The sequence below is a fragment of the Dama dama genome, chromosome 2 (genome assembly GCF_033118175.1).
Source record: "Dama dama isolate Ldn47 chromosome 2, ASM3311817v1, whole genome shotgun sequence".
Classification (NCBI taxonomy): domain Eukaryota; kingdom Metazoa; phylum Chordata; class Mammalia; order Artiodactyla; family Cervidae; genus Dama; species Dama dama.
The window spans coordinates 35,777,536-35,800,659 of NC_083682.1; positions in this window are offsets into that span (position 1 = coordinate 35,777,536).

The following is a 23,124-nucleotide window of genomic DNA, read 5'->3' on the forward strand; positions in this document are numbered from 1 at the left end:
GAATATGATAGTCTACTTACAAAATGAAAGACATATTTACATATCAGTATAAACAAACTACAATAAAGCTTCATATTTATTCATTTGCAGAGGCGACATTATTCAAAGGAATTGGAAACACATGTATAAGGTATGATTCCATTTAGGAAAAAAACAAAGCAAATCTTAATATCTTCCCCATATGAGTATACGTTCTTGTACATATCTGCACAAACCCAGGAAAAGGTTCATACCGTCCTGCTAAAACTGGTTAGATATCCGTGTGAGTGAGTGAAAGCTGAGGACAAATAGATGTGGGGTGACCATCTGCTTTATTTGTTACAAGTAGGTATATATTAATATTTAAGTTTGTGGTTTGAAAAAATATCAAATAAAGAAATATTTCAAATATTCTATTGCCTTCTTAATCAAGCCTTCTCTTCATCTCAAAACTCTTTTCAACTATCCAATTCCTTAATCTTCTCCAGAGCCAAGATTCTCCAACAATGTTTCTACAGACACTGACCCCATCTGTGCCCCCCTTTCACTCTTTGATCCCTAAAACATGCTTTTCCTCTCAGCATCTTTGTAACACTTTTCTGACTGTCACCAGTCATCACCTGCTGCTGAATCCAGCAGATATTGTTCAGATCTCATCTGATATCATTTAGGACAGATGGCCATGTCCACCTTCTTGGAACTTTCTGCTCTCTTGGCATCATTTTCTTTGTCTTTCCTCACCCATCTCTTAGCACAATTTTCTGACAATCTCCTCCTCTCCCAATTGCTGTGTTTTTGGTGTTGTGCTAGGTTTCAGTGTGGCTTTACTGTTTTCTTACTGTACATTCTCTCCCTATGAAATCTCATTCACATTTCAAACATCGTCCATATTTCAATGAATCCCACAGTTAGACCTCATTCCAGATAACCTGTCTGACTTCCAATATATCTATGTTCTACCTGGGTGATTCTCACGCCAGAAACTTAGAGTTATCCTTGGTGTTACTTTATTAGCTATTTATCAATCACCACTAAAATTAAACTCTTCAATAAACATAAAATAATATTCTCTTATTATAAAATACCTAAAATAATTATGATTATGTGGTAAGTACAATTCTATAAACATTTCCTATATTATTTGCTTTTAACAATGCAATGAAATAAACACAGATGTCATTTGATTTTTACAGATAAAGAAATGAAGCCCTTACAAAGTTTAAATAAACTGGCCATGACCTACATCCTTTACTGTAATTCCTCTTTTCACCTTGCTTCTGAGATTTTTTGCTGTTGACAGGAAAAATTTTAAACTCACTGACTTTGAAAGGTCATACATAATCTAGTCTCTTTTTATATGTCTTATCTCTTCCATGATCATCATATTTGAGGTCTACTTTAGGGAATACAGTTATTTGAAAATTCCAAGCCTTGAGTTCTTGTGCTCAGTCGCTCAGTAGTGTCTGACTTTTTTTTTTTTTTCATTTATTCATATTAGTTGGAGGTTAATTACTTTACAATATTGTAGTGGTTTTTGCCATACAAGTTAATATCTGACTCTTTGTGACCCCATGGACTTCTGCCCACCAGGCTCCTCAGTCCATGAGAGTCTCCAGGCAAGAATACTAGAGTGGGTAACTATTCTCTTCCTTGTCTTCTTAGGGCCTTTGTGAACATGATTTTCTTTGCCTAGAACACTTTTGCTCCAATCTCTGTCTGGCTAACTTAAACACAGTTTTTACATCTGAACTCTAATGTCACTTTAAACCAGACTCACTCTGACCCACTTATGTAAATTAGACTTCTAGTCTGTTCTTTTACAGACTTGTACATCTGTACCATGTATCTTTTATAGGGCATAATTTATGTATGTTTTTGTTTTATTTTTAGATGTAACCTTAACAGGGGCAGGAACTGTATATTTTCTCGTCTTTGTAATCCCAAGATCAAACACAATCTCTGATCTGTCAGCCAGCTAATATCCACACAAATAACACTGTAAATCTATCAGAATATCTCAGAATGGCCAAAGGAGAATTCTCTTGGAATATTTCTTCCCCTTCTGTGACACTGATTCTTACACCTGATTGTATACTGTTTTATTCATGGAAAGTACATCATATAAGCCCAGTTTCAAATGCTAAGTTCACAATACTGCAGGGTTTGCCATGAATGCTTACTTACAGAATGGGGAGAACATTTCTGCACATCAAAGGAAGCAATCAACCGAGTGAAGGGACAACCTAGAGAATGAAGGAGAACATTCGCAAACCATGTATCTGATAAGGAGTCAATGCTCAAAACACACAAGGACCTCAACTACTCAGTAGCAGAAAAACTCCAAATAACCTGATTCACAAAATGGGCAAAGGACCTGAATAGACATTTCTCAAAACAAGATATACAAATGGCCAACAGTTATAGGCAAAGCTGCTCAACATTACTCATCATCAGAGAAATGAAAATCAAAACCACAGTGAGTGAGTACCTTACACATGTTGGGATAGCTGTTATCCAAAAACAAAAGAGCAAGACTTGGTGAGGTTGTGGCTAAAAAAAAGGAAACCCTTGTGCTCTGTTGGTGAAATCATTATGGGAAACAGGACGGAAGTTCCTCAAAAAATTAAGAATAGAACTACATGTGATCCAACAATCCCGCTTTGGTACAAGTCCAAAGGAAATAAAATCAGTATCTTGATGCGATATTCACACTTCCATGTTCACTGTAGCACTATTTATAATAACCAAAATATGGAAACAGTCCCCTTGTCTGAGGTCCAGGCCCTGGCTAAGAGGAGGGGGACCCTGTGCTGGCTGGTTACCCTGCCTGGGAGTGTTCGTCCAGCACGCAGGCTGGGTCCTCTCTCCAGTGCCAAGGCCTGGCTGAGGAGGCGGATCTCAGCTGGCGGTGCCCAGGGCTCCAGACCCTGCCCAGCCGTCATCACGGAGGAAGTCAGGTGCCCAGGACGCAGCCAGCCCTTAGATGGTTTATTTAAACTGGAGAGAATTTACTGGGTCAACAGGAGTAAGTGTAGCAAATGTAAATCAGGTTAATACCCAGCTCGCAACAACTGCTCTTCCTTGAGAATAGCCCGGACCAGAGAGATGGGCCTGAAATAATGCGGTGCCATGTCCTTGCAACCTAAGCCTGAATTCTAGCCACCTCCTCCACGGGCGTCCCTTGTGGCTCAGATGGTAAAGAATCTGCCTGAAATGTGGGAGACCTGGGTTTCGGTCCCTGGGAAGATCCCCTGGAGAAGGGAAAGGCCACGCACTCCAGTATTCTGGCCTGGAGAATTCCAAGGGTATGGGGTCGCAGAGAGTCGGACATGTCTGAGCGACGTTCACTTTTTCAGGAGTACACAACTGATCTAAACTGTACCAATCTCTGAAACTTGAACAGAGACACTGAAGTTGGTTGAAGCTGTTACCTTAATGGCAGTGTCCGTATACTCTGGTTGCCAAGGGCTCTGTGGCCTGCGACCCATGGAGAAGCCGCCGCCCTCAGGTGGTGGAAGTGGAGGCGGGGAAAGGTCGCTGCGCTTTAAAACCGGGGCCCTGTGGCCGAGAGGAGAGCTCTGGGTGGAGCTCTGCAGGACAAAACCCTCACCCTATCTGCCGCCTTCCCGCCCTCATAGAGGGCCCCCGGGAGCAGGCCACACTGCACTCCTCACCCCGAGGACCCCTCCCACCCAGCTCCCATTGGCGGGGCGGGACCTCTAACCTCCGAGTCTCGCGATAACAGTCTCTCGCTAACCACCCTGAGTCAATTTCTGCAAGGGCCTGGCCCCTGTTGCAATACCCCGTCCCTTTCCTTGAAAGTCCTCAGTCTCCAGGCGATCTTCCCAACCCAGGGATCGGATCCAACACAGGTCTCCCGCATTGCAGGCGGATTCTTTACCGTCTGAGTTACCAGGGAAGCCCTTAGCTTAGAGAAGTTAATCATATATTCGGCAGAGGAACTCGGTTGTAGGTGGGCTTGGCTTCAACCTCCAATCCTGTTTCACCTTCCCCAAGTCTTTCAGGAAATAGAATGACAACTGCTCAGTCTCTTTCTTGCTGAACTGGGGTATGATCCTAACCTCGATTTGGGGACTGGATATCAAGTTGGAAATATTTCTGCATTTCATGTCCTAGATCCAAATCTTGTATAAGAAGGAATTTAGGAGAATAAGCCTGAAATACAGTCTAGACCTAGCACTTTCATGGAGACTTGTTGCCAGGTATCCAGTTGTCTAATTTTATGTAAGTAGGTTTTAAAGTCTTATGTGGTATTAAAATACACATAATGGAAGCTATTGGCTTCCGTACTATGCTTCTGCTTAGTCATGTCCAACTCACTTGTGATCCTTTGGATTGTAGCCCACCAGGCTACTCTATCTGTGGGATTTTTCAGGCAACAATACTGCAGTGAGTTGCCGATTGCTCCTCCAGGGATCTTCCCAACCCGGGGATCAAACCCACATGCATCCTGCATTGCAGGTGGCTTCTTTACCCACTGAGCCATCAGGGAAGCCCATTGGCCACTATGTGTCTCCTTTTATCTGTTAACATCTTCTAAAGCAATTTTATTGCCTAAAAGTTTCATAGTTAACAGAGGAGACCATGAGGTCATAAAGCTGCAACAACCATCTCCCAACAGACACTGCTTTGAGAATGGCTAGTGGCATCCTGCCCAGGTATGACACAGCTCAGAAAATCCAAGTGCTCAGAAATACAGAAATGTGTCTGAAATCACATCCATAATGGCTGCCTCATTTTACCTTGGATGTCTGAACCAAGGAGATTCCATTTCTGACTCAAATGTATTTTTCTCCTCCATGGCCAAGGCAGATGTATAATGCACGTCTGAAAGGCCACAAACAGGTCACTCTGGTCTGTAAAGTTCAATTTAAATTATGTATCAGCCAGAACAACTTCCTCACACTTTAAAGTAAGTGTAGGCTTTTCCATCATTTCCCTTTTTAATTGTAAATACTTCAACAAACCAAAACATGTCCCTTGATGCCAAAGTGATTGAGCTGCTTGTTCTGAGTCTGGATCATGTTCTTGGGTGCTAATTCTCCTTTATATGTGCCTAGATATTTACGTTGGGGGAAAACGGATCAGATATTGTGAATACGCTCAGAGGTATGCTAGTGGGAAACACTATATAGTTTTTTATATAGGCCATACATTTTGTCATTTACGCCCAATCTTTACATAAGCATTATACATGTGATTTCAGCAATGGACTTACAGCAAGCAGTGTTCTCACACACACACACACACACACACACCCCATATCAAAACTAATTTATTTGTAAAATAAATCTGATCAATCGACTACACAGGCTCCTCCAAACTAGTTTTGGTGGAACTCCTCAGGAGTAACAGATTGAATTCCCAAAATGTCTCTCAGGGCCAGGAAATCCACCCCAAAGGCCTGCCGTCGGACTCTGCTTCAGTGGACTTCTTGGTCCCCAAAATATCAAGATTCCTGTACATGCCAGGAGACAGTCTTTTCCATTCACCTGATAAGTCTACCTGAGGGCCTCCAGTTTCTAGAGGGACCAGTCAGCAAAGAAAAATAGTTTAATTTTATTCATAGAGGTAAAATTTACCAAATTTCTGTAAGCCATGACTAACTTGAAGGTAAGGGCTTCCCTATATCTGGAGAACACAGTAAAATTCCGCAAACATTATAACCATGTTCACCAGTTTACTCAGTAACCAATTATTTTAATAACTCTATAAAGCCATCGGTTTCTCCATAAGATTTTAAATTTCTTACCAGTTCAGTGCAATAATCTGAGATTTATTACAGACCTTTACTTGTTAAAAGGTCTTTCCTGTGAATCTTCTTGAAGGTAAAGCACTCTTACAAAAGTATCAGCTTAAATGCCTATCAAAGACTTAAAAAGCCATGGTTAAAGATTTGACCACAATGTGTTGACAAAGAAGCTTAATCAATTTGTTATGATATAACCAGAATTATGACCAATATATTATATCAGGACATACCTACATTTTAATTTCTAGAATATCTATAGTAGTAACATTTTTCCATACAGTATACTCTGAGAAGGTTTATTACTCATTTGACAATGCCTGTTATGTAATTCAACATACCAAATAATACTGGTTAAATAGTCCTCTCTGAGATGACTCAGGGGCCCTCTAAAGTGCCCCAAAGATAGCTGGAGGGCAAAAGAACTTTAATTAAAATTTGATATTTGGGAAGTTTTTCAAAAAGTTTCAAAATATTTGGTCAAATAAGATTATGGGTCACTGAAAGACAGTATGTATCTCTTATCCAAAGAGAGAAGAGATCTCAAAAACAAATACAGATCACTTAAAGGCAAGGAAGTTCATATAACCTGTTATCAAAAGCAGCATTCTAAGCAAACTTGCTTCCTTAGCTGAAGGGAAACAAACCTAGTCTAGCACCAGCCTACTTTTAACAATAAAATGCATTCACCCAAGTTTAATTTCAACCTGACCATGCAAACAAACTCATTGTTTTACACAAAACATATATCATAATTTCCTATTGCACTCTGCATTTTTTTTTATTATATTAGTATCCTCGATTCTTAAAAATCTTAATTTTTAGTGAAAACCAAGGGGCAAGTAACTGTTATCTGTCATACCCGCATTTCTCATTGGAAACTTATGCTTTAGTTTTCCTCTCCTAAAAAGGCAAATGCAAGTAAACTTAGATTTTCCAAGTATTCAGTGTTCCAATATTTCATCCTATTTGAAATGACCTAGACAGTCAATGAATTCTTGCCATTTAACTTCATTCAGTTTCAAGTTACCAAAATCTGGAGAGGTTACTTTAGATAGACTTAAAGTTTCAACATATCAAGTTATATTCCTTGCTGACAAATTTGCAACAGATATAAGATCTTACCTGATTTCTAATAAACCTAGATACAACAGATACATTATACTTATCAATCCAACAAGCTTTAGTCAACTTCAATACCAGATATTAATTCAGTACTGAATATTTTCCAGATCATGAGTACCTGAAATTCATTTTGGCCAATGTTCTAAATATTAGGAAACATTTAATCTGTAAGTGCTTACTTTTAAGTCAATTAAATAGAATTAATTTACAAGTTAACTCAGCAATATTATAACTGTAAGTGGTCCAATCTGGAGAATGCATCTCAAGGGCTACGTTTAAGAAACAAATCTGAGTTTCCCATACCCAGCATACTTACGCACAAGACAAATGCAAGCAAATACACAAAGAGCAAAATATAATTCCTGCAGGACAAAAATAAGTGTGAAGTCCAACAATTTTCTCAAATTTTTTCCAACAAAGATCCCTCTTTTTAACAACAAACAATAGGAAAATGGAAAGACAGGGAATCATAACCATATGTGTCATGGCTATTCACCTGACAAATGCAAAACCAAAAATAATAGTTGGAATAAGCTAAACTTACTTAGCCATATTCAAGCTTTCTCCTAGAATTTTTTTAAATTATTATTTTCTGAGACTCAGTATTCTGAAAAAAAATATTTTATCAAACCAGTTTTCTTTAACTACATATGCAAAAAGAATCAGTTTTGGAAATTTAGAGAAGTTTCATCTTAACCAATTTTTCTCCAGAGTCTAACACAGTGGTCACACAGTGTTTAAAAAGAAAAGTCTTCTTTCTCTCTCTTTCTAGGAGCATTCTAAAGATCTCCCACTTTTGAAAATACACTCAGGCAACTATAAGATAGAATAGTGAAAGTGAACGTTGCTCAGTCATGTCTGACCCTTTGCAACCCCATGGACTAGTCCATGGAATTCTCCAGGCCAGAATACTGGAGTGGGTAGCCTTTCCTTTCTCCAGGGGATCTTCCCAACCCAGGGATCGAACCCAGGTCCCCCGCATTGCAGGCAGATTCTTTACCAGCTGAGCCACAAGGGAAGCCCAAGAATATTAGAGTGGGTAGCTTATCCCTTCTCCAGGGGATCTTCCCCACCCAGGAATCAAACCAGGGTCTCCTGCATTGCAGGAGGATTCTTTACCAACTGAGCTATCAGGGAAGCCAGATAGAACTCTGATTATCACTGCATGTGTTATCAAATATCAATCAAACAAATATAATACAAAAAGGTCTCTCAGGATCATAGTTCTCCAGCACCAAACCTCCATCAGTGGATAAAGAAAATGTGAGATACACATACAATGTAATATTATTCGGCCATAGAAGAAGGAAATGCTGCCATTTGTTACAACATGGATGAATCTGGAGGACGTTACTGATTGAAATAAGCTAGGCATGGAAAATAAATATTGCATGATCTCACTTATTTGTAAATCAACAGTTGAACTCCTAAAAGCAAAGAGTAAGAGTAGAATATGGTGAGAAGCTGGAAAAATTGGGGAGATGTTGGTCAAAAGTTTACAAAGTTCTAGTTACTCAGAAAGTAAAAGCTGTGGAGATCTAATGGATAACATAGTGACTAAAGTTAATAATACTGTATTATATCCTTGAAATTGGCTAAGAAAGAAGATTCAAAATGTTCTCACCATCACTACCACCAGAAAGAATGTAACTATGTAAGGTGATGGATATGTTAATTAGCTTGGTTATGATAACCATTGCACAATGTATACATACATCAAAACATCATGTATATTTTACACATATACATCTTTTATTTGTCAATTGTACCTCAATAAGACTGAAAAAAATGGGTCAGTGATTTTTTCTCAAGGAGAGTTACTGAATGGATTAACTTGATATTTGTAAAGCTCATTTCTTCATTTCTGCAGCTGGTGGTAGTTTTTCACTCTTTTGCTGAGGGTCCTAATGTTTTTCTGCATGAAATAGTGGAAAGAAAACTAGAATTGTAAATGGGAAACATGGCTGCACTTATTACCAGACGTGTGATTTTGGATGAGTCCTTCCTCTTTTGAACCTCTATTTATTCCTTTTGCAAAATATTTGTAATAATAATATATAATTCTCCAGGCTTTAGGATCAAATGAGACATTATATGTCAAAGTGCTTCAGAAAGACCATCAGGCAATAACACAATAAATGTTACTATTTACCAATATATACCTTTAAATGTTCAGGGCTGGTGCACTGGACTGGTACACTGGGATGACCCAGAGGAATGGGATGGGGAGGGAGGTGGCAGGGGCGTTCAGGATGGGGAACACATGTAAATCCATGGCTGATTCATGTCAATGTGTGGCAAAAACCACTACAATATTGTAAAGTAATTAGCCCACAACTAATAAAAATAAATGAAAAAAAGAAAAAGAAAACATTCACACTAAATATAAGTGACTGAGAAAGTTTAAGTAATCTTTTTTTTTTTTTTCTATAGGTATTTGCATTTTGGTGCTTCCCAGGTGGCTCAGTAATAATTTTCCTGCCAATACAGAAGATGAGAGTTCAATTCCTGGGTCAGGAAGATCCCTTGCAAAAGGTGATGGCAACCCCTTCCAGTAATCTCAACTAAAAAATCACATAACAGAGGGGTCTGGCAGGCTGTAGTCCATGGGGTCACAAAAGAGTTGGACACAACTCAGTGACTAAAAAAACCAACTTGCATTTTAACAGTAATCAAAACCAATATTTGTTGTACAAAACAGTAATTTCAAGTAGTATTAATGTTGCTAAGGTATACTATATGACAACAAAACTCCAAAGTTAGATGTATCTTGATAGCAAATTCTGATAAAATACTTACTGCATGCCCCCAATTGTGCTTATTCTGAAGATACCAAGGTTAACAGAAAAGACATGATTAGAACCTAGGCTTACATATCTTACATTCTCACAGGAGAAGTAAAAGATAAAAAAGCCAAGAAACAAGAGCATGGTAGCCCGTGATAAGAGCTAATAAATAAAATGCTGTGACAGTAAGTTATCACGGACAAGAGGGCGACTTCAGATAAGGTGGTTAGAGAGAGACCTCTGAGATGATATATGGACTGAGGCCCAAAAGCTACAAAGGAAGGCCTCAGACACAGAGACAAGTGACATTTGCTCTGGGTAGAGAGGCCAGCAAGTTAAAGCAAAAGCAGTCTGTGAAAGAAGGAGCTGTGCTTCTGGGATCATTAGAAGAAAATGCGGCTGAAACAGAGTGAGCCATGGGGAAGTGGAAAGGGTCTGATTCCTCAGGGTTAGACAGGGTCAAAATATATTCTCGATGAGAAAGTCCTATAAAGCATTTGAATTTTATTCAGTTCTAGAAAGGAAACATGATATGAGTGATTCTTAAAAACATTACACTAATAAAACCAAACTGCCATATACAAAAGAATACACATTATGTGCTAGAACAGGCAAAACCAAACCAAAACGAACAAAAAGAGAACAACAACAAATGGGAAGAAAAGTCAGATACATAGTTAGGTCTATTTCAGTGAAGCCTATAAACTTTCGTGAAGAAGAGTAAGGAGAATCTTTAAAGTGATGTGTTTTGATTGAGGATTGGGCTACATGCCTAACTCATTGAATGCATGCTTAGTTGTTGTTTTTGTTGTTCAGATGCTCAATCATGTCCAACCTTTTGCAACCCCATGGACTGCAACATACCAGGCTTCCCCGTCCTTCACCATCTCCTGAAGTTTGCTTAAACTCATGTCCATTGAGTCAGTGATGTCATCCAGCTATCTTGTCCTCTGTTCTTCTCCTCCTGCCTTCAATCTTCCCCAGCATCAAGATCTTTTCCAATGAGTCAGCTCTTCGCATCAGGTGGCCAAAGTATTGGAACTTCAGCCTCAGTCCTCCCAATGAATATTCAGGATTGATTCCCCCTAGGATTAACTGGTTTGATCTCCTTTCAGTACAAAGCACTGTGCATGCTTAATATTTGTTTATTCCTAATATGCAAAATTTAGCAAAGATTAAAAAAAAAGTCATGAACAAACACTGCACTCTTATTGACATGCATACTCGGATAGTTCAGAAGACATATAAGTCTACAACTTATTTTGAAATACAAAAGAAAAAAAAAAAAGACCATGGAATGATGGGTGGAAGGAAAGATGGCTAGATGTTTAATAAAGCAAGTATAATAAAATGCTATTTGTAGAATATATACAGATGGTAGTTATATGAGGGTTTTCTGTAAAGTTATTTCAAGCTTTTTGTGTGCTTAAACTTTTAAGTTGAAAATCTTGGGGAGGAGGAGGCATGCAGAATACAATTCGAATCCATTGAAGGTGAAGGTTTCTAGGTTGGAGGATTGCCAATGCTCTTTATAATTAAAGGTGAATTTTGAATATCCTATGGAGGATGGAGACACGGTCACCTGGTTCCTTTGTATTTATTGGATTTGGCTACAAATCAGTATCTGATATTCACAGGGACAGACAGTGGTGAGCAAAGCAGTCATGGCCTTTGTTATCAAGGAGCACAACATATGTTGAGAATGCATTTACAAGAGAGATGGGAATGATTACAGAAAAATATAGGGTGCTATTTGACACTTTAATATGACACTTTACAAATTTATTGACCATATTACACTATGGGATATCCTCAGATGTGGGAACTGTGCTCTGTGATGGTAGTAATATAAGTAGCCACCAGTCTCTCAAGAAGGAAATGGTGATTTTTTTCCTCTGCTCCTGCTCATGTGTCTGACACCCCTGTTGGGGATATTTCCTTGTTTCTCTCAAGTTGCAATAAACTAACATCTTAAAAAATGAACTCCCAAAGGGTATAAGCTAAGCACCAATAAAGGTTATTCACAATAAGAGAGAGGTATGTGAAATGAAAAGCCATCTGTCTTTGAAAGAGGAACTGATGAAGGTTAATGTCAACGATCATGGCAGAGTTGCTCAGGAAGTTTATCCCACGGCCTACAGCTGAAAAGCCACAGTGATAATTTGAGAATCAGAAATTACACCTTGTATGACATATCACAGAATTTTAAAGTTATGATTATAGGAATTAGATATAGTTGTGAAGGCCCAAATCCTTGAAATTTATATTCAGAATGTTTTACCTTATATACACAGTACATGAAATATTTGGCATTAATATGAGGGCAGTAAATGAAAGGTAGTCAGTCAACTTTATTTAATTTGAGATGCATATACATTTTTCAAAGAAATCTGTATAATATGTATTAAACTTTGGGACTTAAAAATTCTAAACCCTCATTTACCTCGTCAGACAATTTAGGTTAATACTTTTCCAACTCTCATGGTTGATTTGAGTATCAAATTGATGAATACATATGAGTAATTGCTAACTGCATTCAAATGCATTGGTTCTATAGAAGCCTTTCTGATTAGGTATCCAAAAAACCTTTTTGAATTTCTGCCTCTTTATCACCACATGTATAGCTTCTATGTGTCATTTTCATATCTTCATTAGGGAAGCAAAAGGTTACTATTTTCACATTCAGTAAGAACTATTAAAACTATTAAAAGCTATTCAAACTATTAAAAAGGAGAGACATTACTTTGCTGACAAAGGTCCATCTAGTCAAGGCTATGGTTTTTCCAGTGGTCATGTATGGATGTGAAAGTTGGACTGTAAAGAAAGCTGAGTGTGGAAGAATTGATGCTTGTGAACTGTGGTGTTGGAGAAGACTCCTGAGAGTCCCTTGGACTGCAAGAAGATCCAACCAGTCCATCCTAAAGGAGATCAGTCCTGGGTGTTCATTGGAAGGACTGATGCTGAAGCTGAAACTCCAGTATTCTGTCCACCTGATGTGAACTGACTCTTTGGAAAAGCCCCTGATGCTGGGAGGGATTGGGGGCAGGAGGAGAAGGGGACGACAGAGGATGAGATGGTTGGATGGCATCACTGACTCAATGGACGTGAGTTGGAGCAGCTCAAACCAAGAGTTGGTGATGGACAGGGAGGCCTGACGTGCTGCGGTCCACGGGGTCGCAGAGAGTCGGACACGACTGAGTGACTGAACTGAACTGAAGAACCGTTACCAGGTTCTCCTTCAATGAGCAGCTACGTCTTTGTGGGTGAAAGTCATTTTGCTTCCATCCCTTCCCTAAAAGTTATTTTAAAAGTCTTCCAAGCCCTTTACTTCCTCCCCTAGTTTTGTGTGAGCACCTAACAGAGTGAAGGAGACACTACTATTCACTTGTGTAGCTCTGGAAGTGCAATGACCTTAGATATGGTGATGTGGTTATGGGACAGAGAGGGATTAAGAACGGCTTCAGAGTTCTTCACTAGAGGTTTGAGTCCTTGCTGTCTTAACAGGAGTCAATTTCCAGATGGACGATGGTATTCATTCATACATTTATCCATTCAGTTATTCACTCCTTCAACAACTTCCAGAAGGCATCTTTAGTATGCCAGACCCTGTGACAGAGGCTAGAGAGATGAAGATACATTTGTAGAATACACTGCAAAACCTTTCAAGAGTGTGAAAAATATAGTTCGGCTTTAATTCTTGCCCTGAAAAAAATATCTTTGGGAGATAAAAATAGTAGATGAGCATGGAGATAAAGTATTTATGTCATTAACATAAATAATGGTATGCATTGATGGATTGTTGTCCTCTGCCATTTGGTCTCAAGGCATACTCATGTCCTAATGTATAGTGATCAGTAACAAATGCCAAATAAAAACAAGTGAATAAAAGATCCATTAAGTGTGAGTTTCCTTTTGTATAATGCTCATATTGTCAGACTCTGGGGAATGCAGAGATGAATAAAACATAGCCCTTGTCACCCACAAGATCGAGATTTGATGTAGGAGAATGACATATGCTAACATTTTTAATACTAGATTTTTAGTGCTTGTCAAGAGTTTTACTAGTTACATTGCTGGGCAAATGAGAATGAACTATGTAGGGATGTGGATAGTGAGGAGAGGTTTTGCTTAGAAGACCCACATTCTAACTAGATCTTGAAGGGTGTTGATGATCAAAATGATAGTCACATAGAGAACTTACTATTTGCCAGGGAGAGTTCCACATATTTTGCCAGAAATAAATAATTTCATCTTTTTAGATCCCTTTGAGGTAAGTACTATCTATAATTTTATTTTTTAGAGAAAGTAACTGACGCAAAAACTCCCCAGGTGGTACTAGTGGTAAAGAACCCACCTGTCAGTGCAGGAGACAGGAGACATGGATTTGATCCCTGGGTCAGGAAGATCCCTTGGGGGAGGGCATGGAACCCACTCTAGTATTTTTACCTAGAGAACTCCATGGACAGAGGAGCCTGGTGGGCTACCATCCATAGGGTCGCACAGAGTCAGATGTGACTGATGTGACTTTGCATACACACAAGAAACGGAGGCAAAGACAGTTTGAGTAACTTGACTGAAAATACATTGTAGGTGCTGGAGTGAGCATGACCACACAGGCGGATAGCATTCAAACCCAGGCAGAGGCAGAGTCTAGTGAAGCCTTCAGTTCAGGAGGCAAATAAACATACTTATAGGGACCAGGCTAGGAATCTAAATGAGAGAAGAAGGTCAGCTAGATAGCAAATGTCCCGTCTGAGCTGCCTCAACTACTCATGAGCCACATCATTTAGAAAAACCCTTCAGTCAAGTGAGTATTTTCTCTAATATAAACATTTCCTATTAAGTATCCAATTAAAAATTCGCTTCACCATTTTTCAATCTTCATTTTTTTTGGTTATGCTAGTTTTAAAACTTCTATTATTTTGATATTGAACTTCCCATAAATACCTTCTAATTTTCATGCATGTTCAGTCTTATTTTCCTTCTCTTTATATTTTTATTCCACTTTCAGCACTAATTCTTCAACATTATATATGAAGCATTTTATTAAATTTTGATTTCTGCTGCTATACACATATGAAAAATCTATCTATATGTTACTACATAAAGAAAAATTATGTATGAATATATGAACATAAAATAATTATCATTACAAAAGTGCTTTATTTTCTAAGTATATCTTACTACAATATTCTATTCTGAACAGAATATCTACTCTTAGTCTTCTGAGACTGTCAACTAATATTTTTTAATTTTTATAGTTTTAACTTACTCAGAGCTACTTTTTCTTTCTGTTGGTTTGTCAAATATCTTTTATATTGGAGACATTTTTAGTTGTCTGTGACTTTTAGTTGGCTACTTATATTTAAGCGTTGGGAAATAGAAATCTATTTAGAAGTAAGAGCCAATGTCTGTGACTTGTAACTGTGCATATAATTGTAGGATTATCTGCCTGGTTTGTTTATGTCTTTCTTTTTGGGTTAATCAATTTCCCCTGGGAGGAAATTCCCAAATTCCCATCTGCAAAGCTCACATGAGGGAAGAGTATTGTGGGTCTCAGCATTCACTGTGTAAACACAAACTTAGCCCTCATATTTTCAGTAAAGTACTTTTGCAACAACCATGACTGATAGCTTATCACAAATCCCTATTTTATCGTTTTCAGTCTTTTAATAGTTGGAAGACAGAATGGGGGGAGTTATATGGCAATTTGAATGCTTTTTACATAAAGTTTCCAGCACTCCTTATTTTTGTTCATCTTTATCCCCATTCCCAGAACCACCTGATACCCAATTCCTGACCTTTTTTTTAAAAAAAAATTTATTACTTTAAGAGGGTTTAATATGCATTACATGAGCAATGCTTTTTTAAGTCTTTCTCACTACAAGTTCGATTCAGCTTCCTTGCATATGCTCACTTAACAGCTGTCCGTCAACTTCACAGCTCCCAGCTTTTATTGCTTTTATTTCTTCTCCTTTCCTTTTTCTCTGTGGGTTTGTATAATTTAAGATTTAAGACATGTTTTATTTTCATTTAGGGAATAAAGGTAAATGTCTTTTTTAGGTCATTATATCCACCCAGAGCCCATTAGTATGAATTATCACCAGGGCTGTGATAGAATAAAAGTAGACTACCTCTTGTTTTACAGAGGCAAAAATTAAGCTCCGAAAATTTAAATGGTTGTTTTATACTCTCAAGGTTAATAATTGGTTGAGCCAGGATTCTTTTCCAGTTCAGGTTAACCAAGTCTCTGGCATTTCCCGTCACATGCTGCTGCCTCAGTTACATACAGTGGACCAAAGGCAAACACACGGTCCGTCTGCCGGGAATCATTAGTGGCTTATCACAGCCCCGTGTGTCCTACACACATGCCCTATTGACTTTGTCTTCTCACCCCTACAAGCTGACAAGTCTGCAAATCTCCACTTTCCAATTAGTCAAGTTAATGAAGCTCTTTAAAGAAATCCATACAGCCTGCCTCCATGGTCCTGACATTTAGTAACTTCTGGATAATGGTCTCTGGGCCCCTTCTCCATTAAAATATTGTATTTAGTCCTGAAGGGCTGACTCTGAGACTTCCTTAGAATGGAATGAGGAGAGGCTCCCTTTGAGCCTTCCCAAAACCCAAGGTAAATACAGAAATGGCACTTTTAAGAGTCAAGCCCACTGGGAGGCCACCCTTAACGTAGTTTCCTCCTGTTACGAAAGCTGTAGCTTTCTGAGTGGAGCAGAGCAGCTAGAGGCAGAACAAAGTGGAGAGGAAAATTAGGAAAATTGGCCTGCAGATCCAAAGATGACTCAGTTAGTAAAAGAAACAGAGGCCAAGAGCTGGGGTCCTCAGCACCCAAGGCAAAGTAACTTCTTGGTGCGTTAGTTTTCTCTTCAAAGTACTAGGAAGCATAATGCCTGTTCTTACTTCAGTCTTTCAGTGAAGATATGAATGAGAGCAAGAGGGGGGCTATAGTACTCATATAGAAGGAACTGAATTAAAAAACGACTCCGCAATGTTCACATTCAGTGTTGACAGTAGTGACAGGCAAGTCAAATGGCATCTTTCTAGTATTTTCTCCACAAAGTTTGGAGGCATATTTGCATCTGCTTTGTCAACAGCCCTTTTACTCACATACCCTTAGAACTCGCTGAAAATTTGCTTTGACTTTTTATTTCAGTTACTCATTTTTCAAAAAACTTTTATTTATTTATTTGCTTGTGCCAAGTCTTAGTTGCAGCACACAGGACCTTTGATCTTGAGTTGCATCATACAGGGTCTTTAGTTGAGGCATGTGAACTACTGGTTGAAACATGTGGGATCTAGTTCTCTGGCCAAGGAGTGATCAAATCCGGGCCCCCTGTGTTGGGAACATGAAGTCTCAGCCACTGGACCACCAGAGAAGTCCTGCAGTTATTCATTTTTAGCACTTATTTGCACTTATCTGCCCGACTTGCACACACTATATTCACCTAAATCTAATTAAACACTACATTAAGCATAAACAATCCTCAAGTATTCTTTGACTACTTATATGTCATCCTTTCCCCTACTAGGTTAGAAGCTAGGACAAGTCAGTTAATAGGACACCTCTGGTCATTTAATACATATCCTGAGGCTACATATTTCCACTTGTTTCTTCCCCTTAATATTTATCTGTATTGTGCATGAATATGAGTGTGTTCAGCAGTGTTCGACTCTTTGCGACTCAATGGACTGTAGCCCTCCAGGCTCCTCTGTCCATGAAATTTCCCAGGCAAGAATACTGGAGTGGGTTTCCATTTCCTACCCGAGGGGATCTTCCTGACCCAGAGATCAAACCCACGTCTCTTGCATCTCCTGCATTGGCAGGTGGATTCTTTACCACTGTACCCCCTGGGAAGCCCTTATTGGTACTGTGCAACATGCCAAATACTGGGTTAGATTCTAGGAGTAGAAATAAAGCATAATTATAGACTGACATATTATGAGAGGGAAAGAGACATTTAAATTCTTTTTGTACTCCACAGGATTAGAGACAAAAGGATCATCCTCAGGAACATCCTCCCTAGAGACCAAAAGCAGAGAAATAGGTTAACACTTCCAACATAATGTGATTTGCTGGAGGTTGGAGGTGGTCTTTGAATTCTGATGGACACAAAGGAGAAGCTTCTGTGTGGGTTGGTCTCCAGGAATAAATCACCTTGAGCCAACTGCTAAGTAGGAGTAGATCATCTTGAGATGTATAGTCAATATTCCCAGCTGCTAGCAGCCCTTGTGTCTTTATCGATACTGGTGTTAACTCAGTCCCTTCTGCACTTGCCACATGGTAAATAACACCTATGACCTTTAGAAATCTATCCTAAAAGGTTAATTCCTTTACTTATCTCTTGCTACAAGTACAGTGGGGCAAAGAATTCGCTCAGGCTAAACAAGCTGCACCTAACCCTGTGTCATTTGTCACATTCAGAAATGACATGTGACTCCCAAAAACTCATGCATTCTCTTACTCATATGATAAGTTTACTCTTTACTTTTTCTGTCTGGTTAAGTATTACTTGTACAACAAGATTCAGATGGAGGGGAAAACATCTTCATGTCTCAGAGGGCAGAGGAAATACTTACCCTGGTATATGTCTACAGCAACATGGACAGTCCCTAAACTTAATTATCCTTTGGGATGGACACGCACACTCTGCTATATTTAGAATGGCTAACCAACAAGATCCTACTGTATAGCACATGAAACTCTACTTAATGTTATGTGGAAGTCTGGATGGGAGGGAGGTTTGGAAGAGAATGGATACTTGTATATGCATGGCTGAGTCCCTTTGCTGGTCACCTGAAACAATCACAACATAGTTAATCAACTGTTTGTTTGTTCAGTCACTAAGTCATATCTAACTTTTTACAACCCCATGAACTATAGCATGCAATGCTTCCCTGTCCTTCACTATCTCCCATAATTTGTGTAAACTCAAGACTACTGAGTGGGTGATGCCATCCAACCATGTCATCCTCTGTTGCTTCCTTCTCTTCCTGCCCTCAATCTTTCCCAGCATCAAGGTCTTTCCAGTGAATTGGCTCTTCATATCAGGTGGTCAAAGCATCGTTGCCTCAGCTTCAGCATCAGTTCTTCCAATGAATATTCAGGACTGATTTCCTTTAGAATTAACTGATTTGATCTCCTTGCTGTCCAAGGGTCTCGCAAGAGTCTTCTCCAGCACCACAATTTGAAAGTATCAATTCTTTGATTGCTCAGCTTTCTTTATGGTCCAACTCTCACATCCATATATGACTACCTGAAAAACCATAGCTTTGACTATATGGACCTTTGTCAGCAAAGTGATGTCTCTGCTTTTTCATGTGCATCTAGGTTTGTCATAGCTTTCCTTCCAAGGAGCAAGCAGCTATACTCTAATATAAAATTAAAAGATAAAAAAAAAAAAAAACAATAAAACCCTGAATTATCTTTATTCCACAAACTAGGAGGTACTTGAGAACAGAAATAATGTCTAATCCACCCTTGATCCTTCTCACCACTACCTAGCCCAGTACTTTGCCCATAGCTGCCACTCAATAACTACTTGGGTCATCAGTCATTTTGCCATCCACCCTTCCTATGGAAAACTGACCTTACAATTCTACATAAAAGCATCATTTTACTGGTTAAATGTAATCCGTATTTTCAGTACATCATGACCTACATGATTTGATCCCAAACTACTTTTGCCATTTGATATCCTATCTCTCTTTCCTTCATCGTTCTCCTACAACCTTGTGAGGTGGGTAGGATATTTTTTTTGCATTTTATAAAGAAAGAAACTGAACCTCCATAAAACCATCTGTTTGATTGTTTCTCCCTCTGGACAGCAGCAAAACAAGGACTTTCTTTCCCATGTTCTGCCTTTCAGCCTGGCACACTTTCCACTATTCTTGGCCACCCTTGACTCTTGCTTTCATCTGTTCAAAACCTGTGGGACATTTTGGAATTCGTTAAGATCCCTCTTAAATCAGGAAGTCTTATAAAAGCACTCTAATCCACAGAGAACACTCTCCATTCTAAAATAAGTAATGATCATCTAGGTCACTGGAAATCACTCTTCCTAAAGTCCTCCCCTGGGTTTGCATTTATTTTTACACAAATTTACTGTTAGGAAAACTTCCATAGGCTTATATTGTTTCTCTATTCTTAAACGCACTGAGAAACAAAGAGTGTCTGTGCATAGTATTTAGTACATTGTTTGGAATTTAGTAGGTGCTAACCTGAGATTATTTCCTTAAGTACCAACCCTCTATTTACAATTGGCCTATGGCATATGCTTGGAACCCTGAAGACTTATGATGGTGTGACATGCATAAGCAATGAGATTAGGGCAAGAGATGGGGTGAGGTAGAAAGGCCCAAAGGATACTGATGTCAAAATTCCACCTTCTCTATCAATAAGTCTATTTTCAGCACCATTAAATCTGTAGGCCAGAGGTTAAGGAAAAAAAAAATTATAGCAGAATCCTGAAGTGATAAATATGGCCTACATTTGACTTTGAGAAATTCCTCCCTTTGTTTCTAATCTCTTGCATCAAGTTATACATATAGCAACAATTAGAAGATCCTCCCACCCTGCTTCTTGTATAAAAATTATCAAAATATATTTTGACTTTAAAAAATGGTTTTCATTGTAAAATATTAATGTTCACTGTATAAAATTTTTAAACAAAGAGAAGCCATAAGACTAAAATGAAAACCATTCCATAGTCACAGCACCTAGAAATAAAATCACTGTTGACATTTGATCCTAGTATTTGTACAAACCAAATGTACATATTTTTTGTTTCTTTTTTATGGGATCATAAACTTTACACTATTGGGAACCTAACTTGTTTCATTTAACAGTGTACCATGAGCATTTTTCCATGCCATTAACTATTCTATAATATCATTTTAATGACTACATGAATACCTTTTTATGTATTGCAGGAGCATAGTAAACCAAACCACTGTTAATAAGTTGTTAGACTTTATCTAATATGTTATTTTGTGATTTTAAACAATGTGTAAACTTAAACAGGTTTTGTGACTTCTCTGGCCCTCAGTTTTCTCATTTGAAAAATAGAGATAATAATAGTACCTGTTCAGAGGGCTCTGTAAGAATTAAATGGGTCAACTTATGAAAAATCACAAGAGGTCAGTGATTATTAACCATCATTCTCATGTTGCCATAAACAATGTGCAGTAACTTATTTTTACAAATTGTTGTGCATTCTGAAATCTTTGGAATTTCTAGGTTAATGGTATTATAGTTCCGTATTTTGATCCATAAGAGAAAACTCACTTTCCCCAAAAATGTACTGAGGTATCTACCCATCAGTAAGTGTAGAAGTATCTATTTCTCTATGTCATCACTGATCTGATTCTTGGAATTATTTACTCTTCTCAGGCATGATGGATGTAAAACAATTATCTCTCTGCTATTTTAATTCACATTCCTCTGTGGAAGAACATTCTTACTTTGGTTTATTCATCATTTCTAATTCTTCGTTCATGAATTCTCAGTTACTGTCCTTTATCCAGTTTTATAAAGAGCTTTTTATCACTGCTTTTACTACGTTGCAAAATATGTTTGTACATTCAAGGTAACAACCTCTTATTTTTATATATATCTTGCAGTTTTTTGAAAATGATTATATATATCCTCCCTGAAGTAGGCATACACTTTTATATAACTATATTCATAAATCTTCCTTCTTTTGGAGTCATGTTTATAAACTCCTTCCCTGTTCGAAGACTATGTAAATACTCAACTATACATTTTCTTCTAGAATTTGTATGGATTCAGTTTCTATTTATCATTTTAATCAAAGTTTATTGTGCAGCATAGTATTATGTCTTTATTTCCACAAACAGTAAGCTGATGAGTTTAATATTCAATAATTTTATGGTAACTTGAAATGATACTTTTTATCATATTTGTAAGTCTGGACTTTTTTTTACTAATCATATGGCATGTATTGTTTTATATCTGGCAATATGATAACAGTGTTTCTTGGTAACTTTTAGTTTCACAAAATTATTACTGTAGCTGTACTTGGAATGCTAAAATGGTGTTAAGTATTATTTCACTGCATTGTTTTAAATTAATAATAAAATGTGAAGGCTTTTTAGTGTTGAACTTTCTAATTAAAAAATGTCGAATATATTTCTCTGTTAATAGATGTCAACATATATACCAGGGAAGCCCCTGCATCTCCATTGCTGCCCTCAAATAGACTCATCAGTACCACTCTTTCTAGATGCCATATACATCCATTAATATATGATATCTGTTTTTCTGTTTCTGACTTGCTTCAATCTGCATAAGAACATTTTAGTTGAATTTCTTGGTCATTGCAGGAAGAAAATCACATATAGACATTTGCTTTATATGACATGTAACTTGTTATTTATTAAATAACATGCATATCTGGTTCACTGAACAACATGTAAAATAACTGAATTACTACCAAGTTAGCATCAGTTTGGAAAGTACTGTTATGCACCAGTCCCTTAGGCACTTGGATTTAAGAACTGACAAGACAAAAACCAATGAATTGGTCAGAATACACTAGGTTTTACTGTGGTTAATAAAAAATGATTCCAGTCTTTGTAGCTTAAAACTGTGTTTCTCTCAAACTACATGATCCATTTTTGGATGAGCAGAAGTATTTTGTGTTCCTATAGTAATCTAGAAAATCTCACTGCCATTTTTTACTCATCTTACCATAATCCATGAGTCAGGGGAAGAGGATATGGCACATTGCTCTCTGGGTATTGAACATCTGGTAGAAAAAAGTGGCCCAGATCACAAGGCTATGCCTAATTTGATAAAGGGGTAAAAAAGTATAATCCTACCGTGAGCTAGGAAGGAGAGGCCAGAGTATTATGAACTGTCCTAATAATTCTTGAAACCTCAGTCCTGGAGCCATTCATAGCATTTTGAAGAAGAGAGAAAATCAACACATGATTATCATAATTACAATATAATATGATAAACTGGACAAACTTTAGTAAAGGACAAAGAAATTTTCAGCAGGAGAAGGCAAAAATTCAACATACTTTGAGAAGATAGAAAATATTTCTTAGGAAAATTGGCATGTGACTTGAACTATATAGATAAACGTACCAGATATATTAACAAAGAGAGTATTTTTACTCATAATTTATACAGAAGAGAAATAGAGAAACAGCCTCTGAGAAAGAAGCATAAAGGAAGGCCAAGATTCAGGGGGGTAATCACACTAAAAGTTACACCTGTTTAGATCAATTACTTTGCTTCTCTAGACCACAAGTTTCATGATAATACAAATAAGTTTAACAATATTTTTTCAGCTCTAAATTCTATGTTGGAATTTTTGATGTTGAAAACTTACTGGTTATTCTCAGGTCCTTAATGTGTTGGTAATCATTCCACCTCAAAGAAAATCAGGTAGAAGAGACAGCAAATGATTTTGCACTATCCA